The sequence below is a fragment of the Bos mutus genome, chromosome 3 (genome assembly GCF_027580195.1).
Source record: "Bos mutus isolate GX-2022 chromosome 3, NWIPB_WYAK_1.1, whole genome shotgun sequence".
Classification (NCBI taxonomy): domain Eukaryota; kingdom Metazoa; phylum Chordata; class Mammalia; order Artiodactyla; family Bovidae; genus Bos; species Bos mutus.
The window spans coordinates 81059166-81077165 of NC_091619.1; the positions used below are offsets into that span (position 1 = coordinate 81059166).

The 18000-nt window shown below is 43.1% G+C and overlaps 1 non-coding gene across 1 annotated transcript; it reads right to left on the reverse strand.

Annotated features, from left to right (window-relative positions):
• Window positions 1-572: 572 nt before the first annotated feature.
• On the reverse strand, window positions 573-645 carry TRNAC-ACA (transfer RNA cysteine (anticodon ACA)). The gene has a single exon. It is a non-coding gene; the product is annotated as a tRNA-Cys (tRNA).
• Between the last annotated feature and the right edge of the window lie 17355 nt (window positions 646-18000).

The following is an 18000-nucleotide window of genomic DNA, read 5'->3' on the forward strand; positions in this document are numbered from 1 at the left end:
TTAACTTATTCTACTTTTCGTATCACCTCTCTCAATGAATGGCATCAGCACCTATTTAGTCATCCAAACTTGAAACTTCAGTCTCCTAAGCTCTGCACCCTATAGCCCCCCTCCAACCCTCCAAGAGAATAATCTGAATGGGAAGGTGAGAGAAAACTTATGCCAAGTCTTGTCAATTGCATATCAAAAATGGCTGTCAAATCAATCCCCTTTCCTCACTCCGTCTGTCTCTGCCTTCTCGTTTCATCTCAGACTATAAACAGGTGTCTTGATTCACAATATATTTAGTGTCACTTTTTCTGTATTTTTATGCTTTTTGTTGGTGATTCTACTGTTTAAAATGGCCCACAAACAAAGTGCTATCTAGTGTCCTAAGTAAAGAAGGCTGTTACATGCCTTACAGAGAAAATACCTATGTTAGATAAGATCTATTCACACTGATAAAAAGTGAAAGTGAAGTCGTGTTGGACTCTTTGCAACCCCATGGACTTGTAGCCTACCAGGCTCCTCCGTCCACTGGATTTTCCAGGCAAGAGTACTGGAGTGGGGTGCCATTTCCTTCTCCGGGGGATCTTCCTGACCCAGGGATCGAACCTGGGTCTCCTGCATTGTAGGCAGACACTTTACCATCTGAGCCACCAAGGAAGTCACAGTTCACACTGATAGTTACAGTTAAAGGTTATAGTATTGTTGGCTATGAGAGTAATGTTAATGAATCAACAATATATTGGACATAAGCTGTCTTTAAGGGGTTCCCTGGCAGCTCAGACTGTAAAGAATCTGAGTACAATGCAGGAGACCTGGGTTCAATCCCTGGGTCAGAGAGTTACCTTGGAGAAGGGAATGGCAACCCACTCCAGTAGTCTTGCCTGGAGAATTCCATGGATAGAGGAGCCTGCTGGCGATGGTTCATGGAGTCACAAAGAGTCAGACATGACTGAGCAGGCATGCAAGTTGTCTTAAAACAGAAACACACATAAAACAAGGTTGATCATTGATCTACTGATGAAAATTTTGTTACCAGAGGCTCATAGGAACCCAACCTGTATTTTTATTAATGCTAGGAGCAACGATTTCATATTCACTAATTCAGTGTTCATGGTGACTTTCTACAACATAACTATTAAAAATAATGAGAATCAACTCTATTATGTGCTTGTTACCTGACTCAAGGCAACAATGAAAACTCAATGAGGGCAGAAACTTTGTCTATAATTAGAATAATGCATAGCACAGAGTAATTTCTCAATAAATATTTATTGAATGAATGAATTAGGAAACATTTTGTCTGGATCTTAGATGATACCATCTTTATTTTCATTACTCTCAAAATGAAACTGACCAGTTCCTTCAATCATGAATATAGGAACAAATCACAGTAGAAATAGCAATATCTGTGATGGTCACAATAGAAATCATGGGTATTTTCAAATCACAGTACAGCTGTTGTAGATAACCTGAAATGTAGTTTTACACTCATTGATACATCAAATTAGAGTAGGTGTTTTGCCCATCAGTAGACATCATTATTATTATTTCTTTTAATTGAGATATAGTTGGTATATAATATTATATAAATTTCAGGTTCACTATGTAGTAATTTATAACTTTTAAAGGCTATATTCCACTTATATTACCATAAAATATTCATGTTGTACTATATATCCTTGTAGCACATTTATTTTATACACAGTAGTTTGTACCTCTTAATCCCCTACTTCTATCTTGCCCCTCCCCTCTCCTCTCTGATATCTACTAGTTTGTTCTCTATATCTGTAAGTCTGTTTCTTTTTTGTTATATTCACAAAAGTTTATTGTTTAAATTCCACATATAAGTGATATTGTACAGTATCTGTCTTTCTCTGTCTAACTTATTTCACTCAGCATAATACCCTCGGAGTCCATCTACATTATTGCAAAGGGCAAATTTTCATTATTTTTTATGGATAAATAGTATTTCATTGTGTGTATGTGCGTGTGTGTGTGACACCTTTATTCACTCATCTGTTGATGAACACTTATGTTGATTTCATATCTTCAGTTCAGTTCAGTTCAGTTCAGTCGCTCAGTTGTGTCCGACTCTTTGGGACCCCATGAATTGCAGCACCCCAGGCCTCCCTGTCCATCACAAACTCCCGGAGTTCACTCAGACTCACGTCCATCGAGTCAGTGATGCCATCCAGCCATCTCATCCTCTGTCGTCCCCTTCTCCTTCTGCCCCCAATCCCTCCCAGCATCAGAGTCTTTTCCAATGAGTCAACTCTTCACATGAGGTGGCCAAAGTACTGGAGTTTCAGCTTCAGCATCATTCCTTCCAAAGAACACCCAAGACTGATCTCCTTCAGAATGGACTGGTTGGATCTCCTTGAAGTCCAAGGGACTCTCAAGAGTCTTCTCCAACACCACAGTTCAAAAGCATCAATTCTTCGGTGCTCTTGGAAAGTATAAATAGTGATGTTAGAAACATTGGGGTGCATGTATCTTTTGAATTAATGCTTCTATTGTTGCTGATAAATACCCAGCAGTGACACTGTTGGATCATATGGTAGTTCTATTTTTAGTTTTTTGAGAAACCTCTATATTGTTTTCCTTAGCGGCTGTACCAATTTATAATTCCACCAACAGTGTATAAGTGTTCTTTATTCTCCACATCCTTACTCACATTCATTCCTTGTGATATATTTGACATAGTCATTCTGATAAGTGTGTCCATTTTTCCTAGGTTGTATCAGTATTTCTTTAGTGCTGGTTGTAACTTCTTTTTCATTTATGATTTTATAAATCATAAATTTAGTTGATTTAGTCTTTCTTTTTTTTTGGTGAGTCTGGTTAAAGGTTTATCAATTTTGTTTATCTTGTCAAAGAACCGACCATTAGTTTCATTGATCTTTTCTATTGTTTTTTTAAAAAATAATGTTATTTATTTATCTTTTGGCTGTGCTGAATCTTCATTGCTACATGTAGGCTTTCTCTAGTTGTGGAGAGTGGGGGCTACCCTCTAGCTGCCCTGTGAGTGCTTCTCATTACAGTGGCTTCTTTTGTTGCAGAGCATGGGCTCTAGGGCATGCAGGCTTAGTAGCTGTGGTACATAGGCTGTTGTTGTGGCTTCTGGGCTCTGGAGCACAGTCTCAATGGTTGTGGGGCACTGGCTTAACTGCCCCACAGCATGTGTATCTTTCTGGACCAGGGACTGAACCCGTGTCTCCTGTATTGGCAGGCAGATTCTTTACCACTGAGACACCAGTTGTCGTTCAGTCGCTCAGTCATGTCCGACTTGTTGCAACCTCATGGACTGCAGCGTGCCAGGCTTCCCTGTCCTTCACCATCTCCCAGAGCTTGCTGAAATTCATGTTCATTGAGTCAGTGATGCCATCCAAGCATCTTGTCCTCTGTCATCCCCTTCTCCTGCCTTCAATCTTTCCCAGCATCAGGGTCTTTTCTAATGAGTCAAGCCACCAGGGAAGCCCTCTATTGCTTTTTAAGTCTCTATTTCATTTATTTCTGCTCTGACCTTTATGATTTCTTTCCTTCTACTAACTTTGGGTTTTGCTTGTTCTTCTTTTACCTCCTTTAGGTATAAGATTAGGTTGTTTGAGATTTTTTTGGATTCCAGAGAAAGGCTTGTATTACTATACACTTCCTTCTTAGAACAACTTTGCTGCCTCCCATAGATTTTGGGTTGCTGTGTTTTTATTTTTATTTGTATCTGGGTATTTTCTGATTTCTTCTTCAATTTCTTCAGTGATCCATTGATTGTTTAGGATTGAGCCTGCATGTGGAGGCTCCATGTTACTAAACAACCAAATACAAACAGATATTATTTTAATGTGTTAACAAAGAAACACTGTACAGCATACATTTTAACAATTATATTTGAGAACAATTGATTTCCTTTGAAATTCTGTGAGGTTTTATTTTCTGCACTTAAAACATCAAACATTAAAACATTCTGAGAAGAGATCCATAGGCTTCCCCGAACTATTGGCGTGGGCCACATCACAATAAAGAACCTTGCTCTAGCTTCAGGTCAAGGCCACATTCAGGTAAGAAGGTCAGGATCATGAAGCTACTTAGACAATAGAACTGGTGTCCTCACCCAAATCAGCCTGCAAGCATCATCACACAGAGGGGCCTCTTCATTCTAGCGTCATCTTCACAGAAATGCTCCTCTGTGCATCCCTAGACAACTGGAGGAACACTGACAGAAAGTTTCCAATGAATTCCATAAAGTATATCAAGAGAAGACCACATGCAGAGACTTCAAGCTGGGGCTGGAGGGCACTGCAGTTCCAAGTGTGGCCTGAAAACTGTTACTGGTCAAAGATGAGAGAAATACAGAAATGAGTAAGAGTTTAGAAACATTTGCATAGCAATTTGAACCTAACAATACAGTAATTAAGATTCATATTTTATATGTCTCTTTTTAAAATTTCATTTTACTTTACAAAAATATCCATCTGCAATAGATTGGATATTTACAAAAACTAAACAAAGAAATATCGGTTTTTCCTCCATACAAAGCTTGAGAATCAAACTTTGTGGGGTGATATGGTGAAGAGACATGGTTCCAAGGGCATGGGCAAATGCGCTGAAGAGCATGAATAAAATGCTGGACATAGAAGCACATCAGACCAGCAGAAGTAGGGAGAGCATAAGGAGGAGGGAGCATTTGAACTGTGCTTTGACCAGTGTCTATAGGTGGAGATGACGCTTTTTGGGGTGTTGCAGGCAGTGGGCTCAGTAAGAGCTGAGGCAAGGAGTATAGAGTGTAAGGTGCATCAGAGAAGGTGGTTGTCAGGCAAGACAGGGCAAACGCCTGTGTGTGTCTACAGTGAGTGGGTACAGGATGCAGTGAGAGTAAATCATGATGACCTTGGAGACATGCTGCAGATATGGGGCTTTCTTGGCAGGCCCTGAAGGGCCACAGACTTATTCAGAGCAGGGAATGAAAGGATCGCATCCGAGTTTTAAATGATAACATTAATGAGCCAAACTAATATTACAAACAAAAAGGTTCTCAGGCACTGACTGTCTCAGGAAGAAAATTTCACTCTTCTATTAAAATGTGCAAACATACAGACATTGATTTCCATGCCTGGATGAACACGTGCAGGGATGTGCACTAATGAGGAATGCTCTGGAAAACCAATTTGCCTCTTCTCTCCTCACTTCTTCTCCTTCTTTTCCCTCTCTTTTCTCTCTTTCCTCTCGCTCTCTCATTTAGAACTTTCCAATTGTGCTTTGCGTGACCATGGAAATGACCTGTCTCTGTGCTTGTACCCACTAGCCACATGGCGTCATTGAGCCCTTGAAATATGGCTACTATGGCTGAGGAATTGAATGTTAAATTTTATTTAAATAATTTAAATTTAAATAGCCACAAGTGGATTTAGGCTACCGTATTGGACTATATATGCAGCAACTTTCACTACAATGAAAACAGAGAAGGGAAATATGGATGCCAAGAAGTTTTCAGACAGGCTGTTATGGCATATATTGTTAAGGAGAGTAGTCAGAATAGAGTGAAGATGGAAATGAGTCCTTCTGTTTTTAAGCCAAAAATGTGTGCTTTAACCTATTTTGTGTCAAATGTGTCTCTTGGGAAGAGACGTGGGAGCCAGGAGCTTAGGGTTCTCACCTTATTTTGATGGGTTACCTTAGACAAATAACTGCTAGGGGATGGATAAGAACTAATGTCCAATATACACTATTATGTGTAAAATATACGGTTCGTGGGAAGCTGCTGTATAATAAAAGGAGCTCAGCTCAGTGCTCTGTGATGACCTACAAGGGTGGGATGGCGGAAGGGTATCAGGGAGACTCAAGAGGAAGGAGATATATGTATTCATATAGCTGATTCACATTGTTGTACAACAGAAACTAATGCAACATTGTAAAGCAATTATACACCAATAAAAAAAAAGAACTAATGTCCAGTGAGCATTAGTCAAGAATCAGGCATGGGATGGTAAGCTTCTTTACAGATGACCACATTTGCAAACCTGTGAAGCAACATTTTTATTCTTATGTTGCAGATGAGGAAAGGGATCCTCTTAACCTTCACTTGGTCCTCTTCATCTTTAGAGGGTAAGATTAGAGAGGTAAGCCATTTGCATGTCTGAGAATCCATTTCCTCCCTAAGGACATAGGTCTAGTGATTCTCACCCTGTCCACCCTCCAAAAAGGTGAAGGGGACCAAGTGAAGGTTAAGAGGATCCTGAAATGCTGACAAGGCAAATGTGCTGAGTGTGCTCAGGGGACAGAAGTGATGTTTTCTGAGGATAGAAACAGGGCAATGTTCTGAGAAGATTTTGCCCTTTCACTGATATTGGAAATACCTTAAATTTTCCATTTAAGAAATGCCTGAGGCCTATTTCAATCATGTAAAAACCAATATCAATTTGGAAAGGTTATCACAGCCTTTCCAATTCCAGTCAACATTAAAAATGCAAATGTTTTCTACTTAAATATAGCCTTTGGCCACCAGCATTCAGGATGTAAGGTAAGCCACAGCCGGCTGCCATTGCCCACTGAGGGCTCAACAGGAAAGAAGCAGAGATGCTGGAAAGTCCATATGGTACCAGGCTGATGGGACCACTTCCAGCCCCATGAAGGTCTGGGTCCTCAGAGGTTGTCTGGTTTCAGTCACTGAATCAGACAACCATTCACTAGGAGCTGGGACACTGTTCATTTCTTTGTCCTTGTCTTCCCAGTATCTAGTCCAATGCCTGCTTCATAGTAAGAGCTCAAGTGATATTTCTTGACTAGATGAATTAATTCATTTATTGTTTCTTTTTGGATATCCTATCATGTCCCAGGCCCTGTTGGTATTTATTTGCTAAGTCATGTCTGACTCTTCTGTGACCCCTGGACTGTAGCTGGCCAGGCTCTTCTGTCCATGGGATTTCCCATGCAAGAAAACTGGAGTGGATTGCCATTTCTGGCTCCAGGAGATCTTCCCCACCCAGGGATCAAATCCATGTCTCCTGCTTCTCCTGCATTGGCAGGCAGAGTCTTTACCACTGAGCCACCTAGGAAGCCCCTCACGCACTGTACTAGGCCTGTACACTGATACAGAAACAAGCCATTTGGAGAAATCAATCTCAAGTAATTTACCAGCTAACTTTGGTAAGATGTGCAAATAAATAATAATAACATAAGCTAGTATCACATCAACCTTACCATAAGTATTAATTCTGGAGGTCTGTCAAAAAACAGGCATTTGAAAATGGGCCAGATGAATAATGCTCATGTAGTTGGGCATGAGGATTCTGGGTGGTCTGGGAGACGGAGTAACTGGGCAGTGAGATCAGCAATGGGAGAGTCCTGGAGGAGGTGCCAAGAACCATTTCCGGGATGGGCTCCTGTCCTTGGTAGTCCCCTCCACTCCGACTGTGTGGTCCCTGAGGGCTGGACTGCAGCTTACTCAGCTCTGTACTCCAATACTTCACATGGGGCCTGACACATAGTAAGAAACAACATATGCTGAAAAAAATGAAGGAATAAGTGAACGTTAGGAACCCATAAGGAATCATAGAAGAAGCGTTTATTGAGAGTTTAGTATGTACCAATCATTAGATATGCATATAAACACACACACACGGGCTTTGTGTGTATATATATACATACATATATATCATTGAACAATTCCCAGGAAACATAAGTAGAATCTGGGCAATAAAGTCTAATTTTTTTTCCTTTTCCTTTGTGCTTAGTCTAGTTTCACCCACTCACAGGGTACTGCATGCACAGAGGGGCCTTATACCAGGCACTTCAGTTCCTTGTACAAAATGACTGCGCTCAACACTTCAGCTTGGCAGGCTGTGTGCAGAAGTGCTACCCACAACACCACACTTCAGAGATGCTGCACCCAGCACTTCAGTCAGGAGCTACAAGCAGCACAGCTACGCCTGATCCATGAGAACTCTGTCCTCCCCACTGGCAAGAACCTTGTAACGCAGTCCCATTGACAGCCTGTTGCGGGGAGCATGGACTTTAAGGTATAGGTTCACACCTCTCCAATTTTTGATCAAAGAATAAAATTTACCTTTTCTTCATTTTAATGTTTATTTTATTTTTGATTGGAGGGCAAATGTTTTAAAATGTTTTGTTGGTTTCTTCTGTACAACATGGATCAGATATAAGTGTACATATATCCGCTCCCTCCTGAGCCTCCCTCCTCTCCACCCCTCCAGGTCTTCACAGAGGACCAAGCTGAGTTCCTTGTGCTAAACAACTGCTTCCCTCTAGTATCTATCTTACATTTCCTTTGCCTCTGAACTGAACTCTAAGTCTATTGTGGCAAGCAACACAGGGCAGGAGAACTCTTGTTGGGGATGAACTCAAAAGGTAACATATCTTTTAATTAATTATTAGCAGGAGACAAAAACCACATTAGTTACTTGAACAGAGTGAATTCAAGATAAAGGACTGTTAGCTAGGAATAACGTTGTTAACTAGATAACTGAACAGGTAAATTTAGAGTTATAAAGTGTAACAAAGATAGCAACTGCAGAAAGCAGCAATCACCCTAGGGATGAGGGACCAGAGGGGAAAAAAGTCAGAATTATTAAAATTTAGAGGCTCAGTAGAAGGATGCTGAGAGCTGAAACTCAGACCCTTGAGGAGGGAGTATTGCTGGGTTGGTGCTGACGTCTCTGATTGGATGTAAGGCAGCCAATTCTGTGTTAAAAAAAAATTGCAAACTGGCTTCAGCTACTGCTATGGGGAGGTTTCACTGCTGCCAGGGTGAAGAAGCATGGCTGTGGTGATGGTCATAACCATCCAATAAACTCCTCTCCATCCTTATCCAGTTCAGATATCACCTCCACTGAGAAGACTTTCTGATCTCTTCCTTCAGACAGGAAACCCACAGGAAGCAGACAGTAAGGAGTAAATCTCATCATCCCCCTCCAGCTGTGCAGCCCATTGGCAGAATGCAAGTAGAAGTCAGCCTGTCTGGCAAAAATGCAATTTGCAGTGACCCAACCCCATCATCAAAATCAGAATACAGAGGGTTTTGGAGCTGAGACATCACAGCATCATACCTGGTACAGAAGTCCACCCATTAATGTTGTGGTGCAGGAACTGCTATTACTGCCATTATACAGATGAGAAATGAGGGTCTAGAGAGGTCAAGGGGACTTGTTTAATAAGTCAATATGGCAGCACCCTGATTTGAAGCCAGGCCCATCTGCTCTTAATGGCAATTTTATACCAAGTTTCCTTCACATTTTTATGTGAAGAAAATGTCAGAGGATAAAATAGTCTTGAAGTCCCACTGTTGTTGGGTTGGCATCTGGGGATGAGGTAAGGTGGGGGATTCAGGCATCATCTATAAAGCAGGGATAAAGGTGTGGGGCCATCCTGACAAATGTCTCCCAAGGAGTGACTTTAATGCCTCATTTTATCATCCTTTAAGAAAGTTAAGATCTTTATTCTTTGATCAAAACTTAGCCACCCAGCAAACTCCTTTCCATCCTTCAAGACCCAGCTCAGATGTCACTTCCTCTGAGAAGCCTTCATGGTCTCTGCAAAGCCAGCCATGCCCCCGTGGTGCTCCTGTAGGACTTGGTGCAGACACCAAGGTAGAGTTTACACGCCTATATGCCACACTAGATTGTGGGCTCTTTGAGGGCAGGCCTGGGTCTACATAGGCTCTGCTTGGCGATACTAATAAAGGCTTGTTTCTTCCAGAAATGTGCTTCTGTGGGAACGCTGGCAACTCCAGGACTGTATTTCTGACTCATTTTTCTGCTTTCCAGGAGTTCTCAATCTAGCAGTGAAGACAGGTTGAAAAATATAGAAAAACAAAATCCCCCGGGTTTAACTTTTTACCTCCTGCCTTTTCCAACCCATTCTTCTCACATCAGTCGGATGCAATCGTAACCATCTGAGGCCCCAGCTAAATCCTTCTGAAGGCTTCCATTGCTCTTAGGATGAAGACTAACTTCTCAGCATTGTTACATGGTCCCCTGACCTCTGTCCCCTGCCACTCAACAGCCTGGCATCTCCCAGTTCCCCTTCCTCCTGCTTCCACTCCACCCTCCCAGCTACTGAGTCTCTTCACTTCCCCAAACTCACCAAGCTCTTTGCATCCTTGTGTTTGCAGGCAGGGATTCCTCTACCCAGAACCCTCTCTTCCTTTGCCTGAGTCCCTCTGACTTATCTTTTAGGTCTGGGCTGCTGAGTCACTCCTTCCAGAAGGTTATTGGCAGGGTAACCTGATGCTCCCAGGGCAGCCAGTTCCCGACCACGCCCCTCACCTACTGAATTGCAGAGGCCTGCATTTGCTCAGGAGGGCAGTACCCTGCACAGGGCAGGTACTCTGTAAAGTCAAATTTGAATGAATTAATTAAAAACTTAAAGACAAGGAAAAACTAAGAGCTGTCTGTCCAAACTGTTTTGGAAGTCATGGCTGCCTAAGACATGGTGAAATAACTCTTCCCCAGTATCTAGGGGCCTTGTGCAAAGAGGAAGTCTGGAATGGGGTAGGGGGCTCTTGGGTGTCAGGAGATTAGGTTGAAGCCTCAGTGATCTGCGGAACAGCCAGTTATTGTTGGTTAGTGTCTTCAACTGTATAATAGGTATTGTAGGGGAAGAAAAGGGCTTCCCTGGTGGCTCAGTGACAAAGAATCCGCCTGCCAATGCAGGAAATGTGGGTTTGATCCTTGGGCCAGGAAGATCCCCTGGAGAGGGAAAGGGCAACCCACTCCAGTGTTCTTGCCTGGGAAATCTCATGGACAGAAGAACCTGGCGAGTTCATGGGACCACAGAGTCCGACACGACTTAGCGACTGAAAAACAACAACAATTAAGTGGAGGAAAAAGCTTTGTCCTCTGTCCTCCTAGGCTCTGCAGCTGGGCCTAGAAACTGAGGAAAAGACAGATGAACAAGAAAAAAATTAGCACAGTTTATGAATGACTGCAGCATGAATGCATGTGGGAGAAACTCAATGATGAGTGCCTCAAAGGGGCTTATATAGCAGCTTAATGAAAAACAATAAATTTGTAGAGCAGTAATAAGACAAAGGAAAGCCTGCATAGGCAAATACATGAGAAACTGATGGAAGATAAGGATTATTTTAGTAAGATGTGTAATGGAGAGTCCTCATGGTGCCATCTCTGACCTGTTAAAAGTGTAGAATTGTCTCCTGCAATTAAGAGTATAAGAAGTTGTCCTCCTGGGTCCTCATCTTCCTAGCATAGGAGAGGGAGACACCTTTGCAAATAGGAATTTATGTTCTGCTTTTAGGCAAATAGAGGGTGAGGGCTTGCGTGCTTGCTAAGTTGCCTCAGTTGTGTTTTACTCTTTGCGACCCTGTGAACTATAGCTTGCCAGGCTCCTCTGTCCATGCAATTTTCCAGGCAAGAATGCTGGAGAGGGTTGCTATATTTCCACCTACAGGGGATCTTCCTGACCCACAGATCGAACCTATGTCTCCTGTGGCTACAGTATTGCAGGTGTTTTCTTCACCTCTGAGCCACCGGGGAAGCCCAGAAGGTGAGGGCGGAGAGATTTTTTGGTGTCTGCTGTCTCTCAATTGTCTTCAGCTCAAAATAATCCTTCTGCCAAAGTGGGATACTTCGAGGTGGCATATTTTGATCCTCAAGTGGGCCTTAGAAAGCATCACTACTAACAAAGCTAGTGGAGGTGATGGAATTCCAGTTGAGCTATTTCAAATCCTGAAAGATGATGCTGTGAAAGTGCTGCATTCAATATGCCAGGATTTGGAAAATTCAGCAGTGGCCACAGGACTGGAAAAGGTCAGTTTTCATTCCAGTCCCAAAGAAAGGCAATACCAAAGGATGCTTGAACTACCGCACAATTGTACGCATCTCACACGCTAGTAAAGTAATGCTCAAAATTCTCCAAGCCAGGCTTCAGCAGTACCTGAACCATGAACTTCCAGATGTTCAAGAGGTTTTAGAAAAGGCAGAGGAACCAGAGATCAAATTGCCAACATCCGCTGGATCATGGAAAAAGCAAGAGAGTTCCAGAAAAACATCTATTTCTGCTTTATTGACTATGCCAAAGCCTTTGACTGCATGGATCACAATAAACTGTGGAAAATTCTGAAAGAGATGGGAATACCAGACCACCTGACCTGCCTCTTGAGAAACCTATATGCAGGTCAGGAAGCAGAAGTTAGAACTGGACATGGAACAACAGACTGGTTCCAAATAGGAAAAGGAGTACGTCAAGGCTGTATATTGTCATCCTGCTTATTTAACTTCAATGCAGAGTACATCATGAGAAATGCTGGACTGGAAGAAGCACAAGCTGGAATCAAGATTGCCGGGAGAAATATCAATCACCTCAGATATGCAGATGATACCACCCTTATGGCAGAAAGTGAAGAGGAACTAAAAAGCCTCTTGATGAAAGTGAAAGAGGAGAGTGAAAAAGTTGGCTTAAAGCTCAACATTCAGAAAACTAATATCATGGCATCTGGTCCCATCACTTCATGGGAAATAGATGGGGAAACAGTGGAAACAGTGTCAGACTTTATTTTCTGGGGCTCCAAAATCACTGCAGATGGTGACTGCAGCCATGAAATTAAAAGACACTTACTTCTTGGAAGGAAAGTTATGACCAACCTAGATAGCATATTCAAAAGCAGAGACATTACTTTGCCAACAAAGGTCTGTCTAGTCAAGGCTATGGTTTTTCCAGTGGTCATGTATGGATGTGAGAGTTGGACTGTGAAGAAAGCTGAGTGCCAAGGAATTGATGCTTTTGAAGTGTGGTATTGGAGAAGACTCTTGAGAATCTCTTGGACTGCAAGGAGATTCAACCAGTCCATTCTAAAGGAGATCAGTCCTGGGTGTTCATTGGAAGGAATGATGCTAAAGCTGAAACTCCAGTACTTGGCCACCTCATGTGAAGAGTTGACTCATTGGAAAAGACCCTGATGCTGGGAGGGATTGGGGGCAGGAGGAGAAGGGGACGACAGAGGATGAGATGGCTGGATGGCATCACTGACTCGATGGACGTGAGTTTGAGTGAACTTCGGGAGCTGGTGATGGACAGGGAGGCCTGGCGTGCTGTGATTCATGGGGTCACAAAGAGTCGGACAACGACTGAGTGACTGAACTGAACTGAACTGAACAGTCTAGACATGCCTATCCTTCCTGATGTACAGGGTTGTGAAGTGATGGCACATATGGAAACTGGGAAAACTGTAAAGAACTGTACAGATATCAGGCATAACCAGTTCCATGGTCATCATCCCCAGAACACTGTCTGGGCTTCAGCCTCACTGACTTTGTTCACCACAGTCCAGACCTTAAGTTTTCCATCATCTTCTTCCCAGGGCCAGTTCATTTCAGTTCAGTCACTCAGTCGTATCTGACTCTTTGTGACCCCATGAATCTCAGCATGCAAGCCTCCCTGTCCATCATCAATTTCCAGAGTCTACCCAAACCCATGTCCATCAAGTCGGTGATGCCATCCAGACATCTCATCCTATGTCGTCCCCTTCTCCTCCTGCTCCCAATCCTTCCCAGCATCAGAGTCTTTTCCAATGAGTCAACTTTTCCCAGGAGGTGGGCAAAGTATTGGAATTTCAGCTTCAACATCAGTCCTTCCAATGAACACCCAGGACTGATCTCCTTTAGGATGGACTGTTGGATCTTCTTGCAGTCAAGGGACTCTCAAGAGTCTTCTCCAACACCACAGTTCAAAAGCATCATGGAAGCATCTATCTTCCATGTTCAGCTTTCTTCACTGTTGAACTCTCACATCCATACATGACCACAGGAAAAACCATAGCCTTGACTAGACAGACGTTTGTTGGCAAAGTAATGTCTCTGCTTTTGAATATGCTCTCTAGGTTGGTCATAACTTTCCTTTCAAGGAGTAAGCGTCTTTTAATTTCATGGCTGCAGTCACCATCTGCAGTGATTTTGGAGCCCCAGAAAATAAAGTCTGACACTGTTTCCACTGTTTCCCCATCTATTTGCCATGAAGTGATGGGACCAGATGCCATGATATTAGTTTTCTGAATGTTGAGCTTTAAGCCAACTTTTTCACTCTCCTCTTTCACTTTCATCAAGAGGCCTTTTAGTTCCTCTTCACTTTCTGCCATAAGGATGGTGTCATCTGCATATCTGAGGTTATTGATATTTCTCCCGGCAATCTTGATTCCAGCTTGTGCTTCTTCCAGTCCAGCATTTCTCATGATGTACTCTGCATTGAAGTTAAATAAGCAGGATGACAATATACAGCCTTGACGTACTCCTTTTCCTATTTGGAACCAGTCTGTTGTTCCATGTCCAGTTCTAACTTCTGCTTCCTGACCTGCATATAGGTTTCTCAAGAGGCAGGTCAGGTGGTCTGGTATTCCCATCTCTTTCAGAATTTTCCACAGTTTATTGTGATCCATGCAGTCAAAGGCTTTGGCATAGTCAATAAAGCAGAAATAGATGTTTTTCTGGAACTCTCTTGCTTTTTCCATGATCCAGCGGATGTTGGCAATTTGATCTCTGGTTCCTCTGCCTTTTCTAAAACCAGCTTGAACATCTGGAAGTACATGGTTCAGGTACTGCTGAAGCCTGGCTTGGAGAATACTGAGCATTACTTTACTAGTGTATGAGATGCGTGCAATTGTGTGGTAGTTCGAGCATTCTTTGGCTCTGCCTTTCTTTGGGATTGGAATGAAAACTGACCTTTTCCAGTTCTGTGGCCACTGCTGAATTGTCAAAATTTGCTGGCATATTGAGTGCAGCACTTTCACGGCTTCATCTCAGGATTTGAAATAGCTCAACTGGAATTCCATCACCTCCACTAGCTTTGTTCGTAGTGATGCTTTCTAAGGCCCACTTGACTTTGCATTCTAGGATGTCTGCCTCTAGGTGAGTAATCACACCATCGGGATTATCTGGGTCATGAAGATCTATTTTGTACAGTTCTTCTGTGTATTTTTGCCACCTCTTCTTAATATCTTCTGCTTCTGTTAGGTCCATACCATTTCTGTTCTTTATCGAGCCCATCTTTGCATGAAATGTTCCCTTGGTATCTCTAATTTTCTTGAAGAGATCTCTAGTCTTTCCCTTTCTGTTGTTTCCCTCTATTTCTTTGCATTGATCGCTGAGGAAGGCTTTCTTATCTCTCCTTGCTATTCTTTGGAACTCTGCATTCAGATACTCATATCTTTCCTTTTCTCCTTTGCTTTTCGCTTCTCTTCTTTTCACAGCTATTTTTAAGGCTTCTTCAGACAGCCATTTTGCTTTTTTGCATTTCTTTTCCATGGGGATGGTCTTAATCCCTGTTTCCTGTACAATGTCATGAACCTCCGTCCATAGTTCATCAGGCACTCTGTCTATCAGATCTAGGGCCGGGCTGAGCTTTTTACAGAGAAGACACATCAAAGCTGCAACAGAGGATTTTTATAGTTCAGTGTTGCACAAGTTTCCTTCTTGAGAGATAAGGAGTCTGGAGGAAAGGAGGGGAAGCTAATCAAAACTTTCTGCTCTCCAGTCTCTACCCCAACCCAGCAACCCTGTGCCTGACTCTTTTAAGGTGAAGCCTATAGGCTGCTGCTGACTTTGGTTTATATCATTCATGATCCCCCTGCCACAGTTTTCCTTTATAGGACTTTCTTACTGTTCTCTGTGGAGGTCAGAGAGACACATCTAATAAAAAGGACACAGTCATCCAAATAACTCCAGGTCCCCAGTGCCGTGAATCAAAGGACAGAGCTCTTTGAACGTTATCCGGCCACAGGATTGGGACATTCCAAAGAATTAACATCCCCCTGAAGCTGACTCCTTAACTAGGCAAAGATATTATGGAGTAAATGTTAATGCATCACTACATGTCAGGTACTTAACATGTTTGCAACACTTAAACCTTACATTAACTATCCTCATTTCATAGATGAATGGATGGTGGGTGGGTGGCTGGATGGAGAGACTTTTTGCCAGAGACAAGAGAAAGTGCTTGCATCTCCCCAAAAAGTCAGAGCTGCCAAGTCATATGTGGTGTCATATCAAAGCTTATCACAGGAAAAGGCTATGTGTGTCACCAGACCAGTAGAAGATAAGGCCATGTGATGGCAAAGCTGTCCCCTGAACCTAAGGTTACAGGGAAGATCTTTCAATTTTTAGTTGCAGTTTTGGAGTCAGAAAAGTCTGAGTTTTGGCTCTACAATGTCCATAGTGTGTGACCACCACCAAGTCAGTGAGCATTGCTGTGCTCAGTTTTCTCATTTGTAGAATGGAGGGCTACCCATCCTAACAGTGCCGTGAGGTTTAAATTATATTACTAGAATATAAATATTTGTTAAATGTTTTAAACAGGGACTTCCCTGGTGGTCCAGTGGCTAAGACTGCATGTTCCCAATGCAGGGGGCCCAGTTTCAATCCCTGGACAAGGAACTAGATCCCACCTACTGCAACTAAGACCTGGCACAGCCAAATCAATAAATCAATAAAAATTAATAAAAATACCTTAAACCATATTTGTGTTAACTATAAGCAAATTTTCTCCTCTGTTGTGTAGGCAATGTGAGAACCACTGCAGAGATGAGCTAAAAGTGGGTAGACGCTCCCCTGAAGCAGACCTGAGCTGCTCCATAGCAGGCCGAGCTATATTCCTCTGGGACTGAGAAAGGAATCATTTCTGTCCAGGGAGCCAAAGAGGAAATGAGCTTCCCCCTGTTAGGAGGACCTTGAAGGTGATTTCCAACTCTGAGAGCCTCTGAACTGTGGCTTCGTTTCAGTGGCACCTGAGAAACTCAGGTCCAGACCTCCCAGGGCTCTGTCCTTTCCACTGAGAGAGGAACAGGTGGAGGAAAGTGGAGGTGGGGACAGAAAGGGGTGAGGGTTGGAGACTTGAAGCAGCCGGGAAAGCTCATTTTCTTTTCCTGACTTACTCTAAAGAAGGATATAGAAGGAAAATACATTCCTTAGATAGTAGCAGGATGGGAGTGTGTGTGTGTGTGTGTGTGTGTGTGTGTGTGTGTGTGTGTGGTGTGTGTGAGGATGGGCGTGCAGAGAGGGAAATCTGTGGGGGGAGTGGGTGTGGCTGTGTGTGTGCTTGTGGGGTATGGATGTGTGGGAGGGTGGGGGGAGAAGATTGAGTACAATGGTGTGCAGAGGTGGGTGATGGGGGTGGGTCAGGGTGTGGGGAGGGGAGTGGCCATGGGGTGTGCAGATGTGGGTAGGTTTACGGGGATGGGGAGAGTGTGGGAGGGGAGGGGAGTGGGGATAGAGTATATAGTTGTGGGTGGGTTTATGGGGATGGAGGTGGTTTTGGGTGTGGTCTGGCCCACCACACTGAAGGAATGAGCCTCAGCAAATACATAAAATCATACAGGTCTTACCACAGTTAATAAGATCTTCTTCATTGGAGCTTTGTAAATAAGTTTATTTTCCAAGTGTTCACTCACTTATTTTCCAATTATCAACACTGATGTACCATGAGAAAAAAATGTATTGAAATCCCCGAGTAACTTACACTGTTGTTGGAGAAGGTAAGAGGCAATGAGTTCTGCAAGGACAGTGAGAGCAGTGCTGGGTGCAAGGCGCTGTTCTGAACACTTTGTGTGCATTATCTGATGGCCTGCTCACAGTGACCCTACAAGATATGTCCTTCGGTGACTTCCGTCTCACAGACAAGGAAACCAAGGCTTGTACTATCCAGTCCAAGGTCACACAGCTGGTGAGGTTGGCTAGGATTCCCATGCATTCAGTTTGGCTCCTGAGAATGTGCTTTAAGCGTCACATCAACTCTTACCCTCTGCTCCCAGCTGACCTACAGGGCTAGGCTATGTCCCTTGTAAAGGACTGGCTTCCAGAGAGAAATCACCCCTAAGATAATTGGTGCTCTAGCATCTGTGAATGCTTAACTCATTACCCCAGGTCCACTGTTGTCTGGGCCCAACCTCTTCCCCACTGCCTCTCCCTACAGCTCTATCCTTCTCTATATCTCCTCAAGCCTGGGCAGACAGAGGTATAGAGAGAGGAGACCAGTGTAAAAAGAGCCCATCTGCCCACT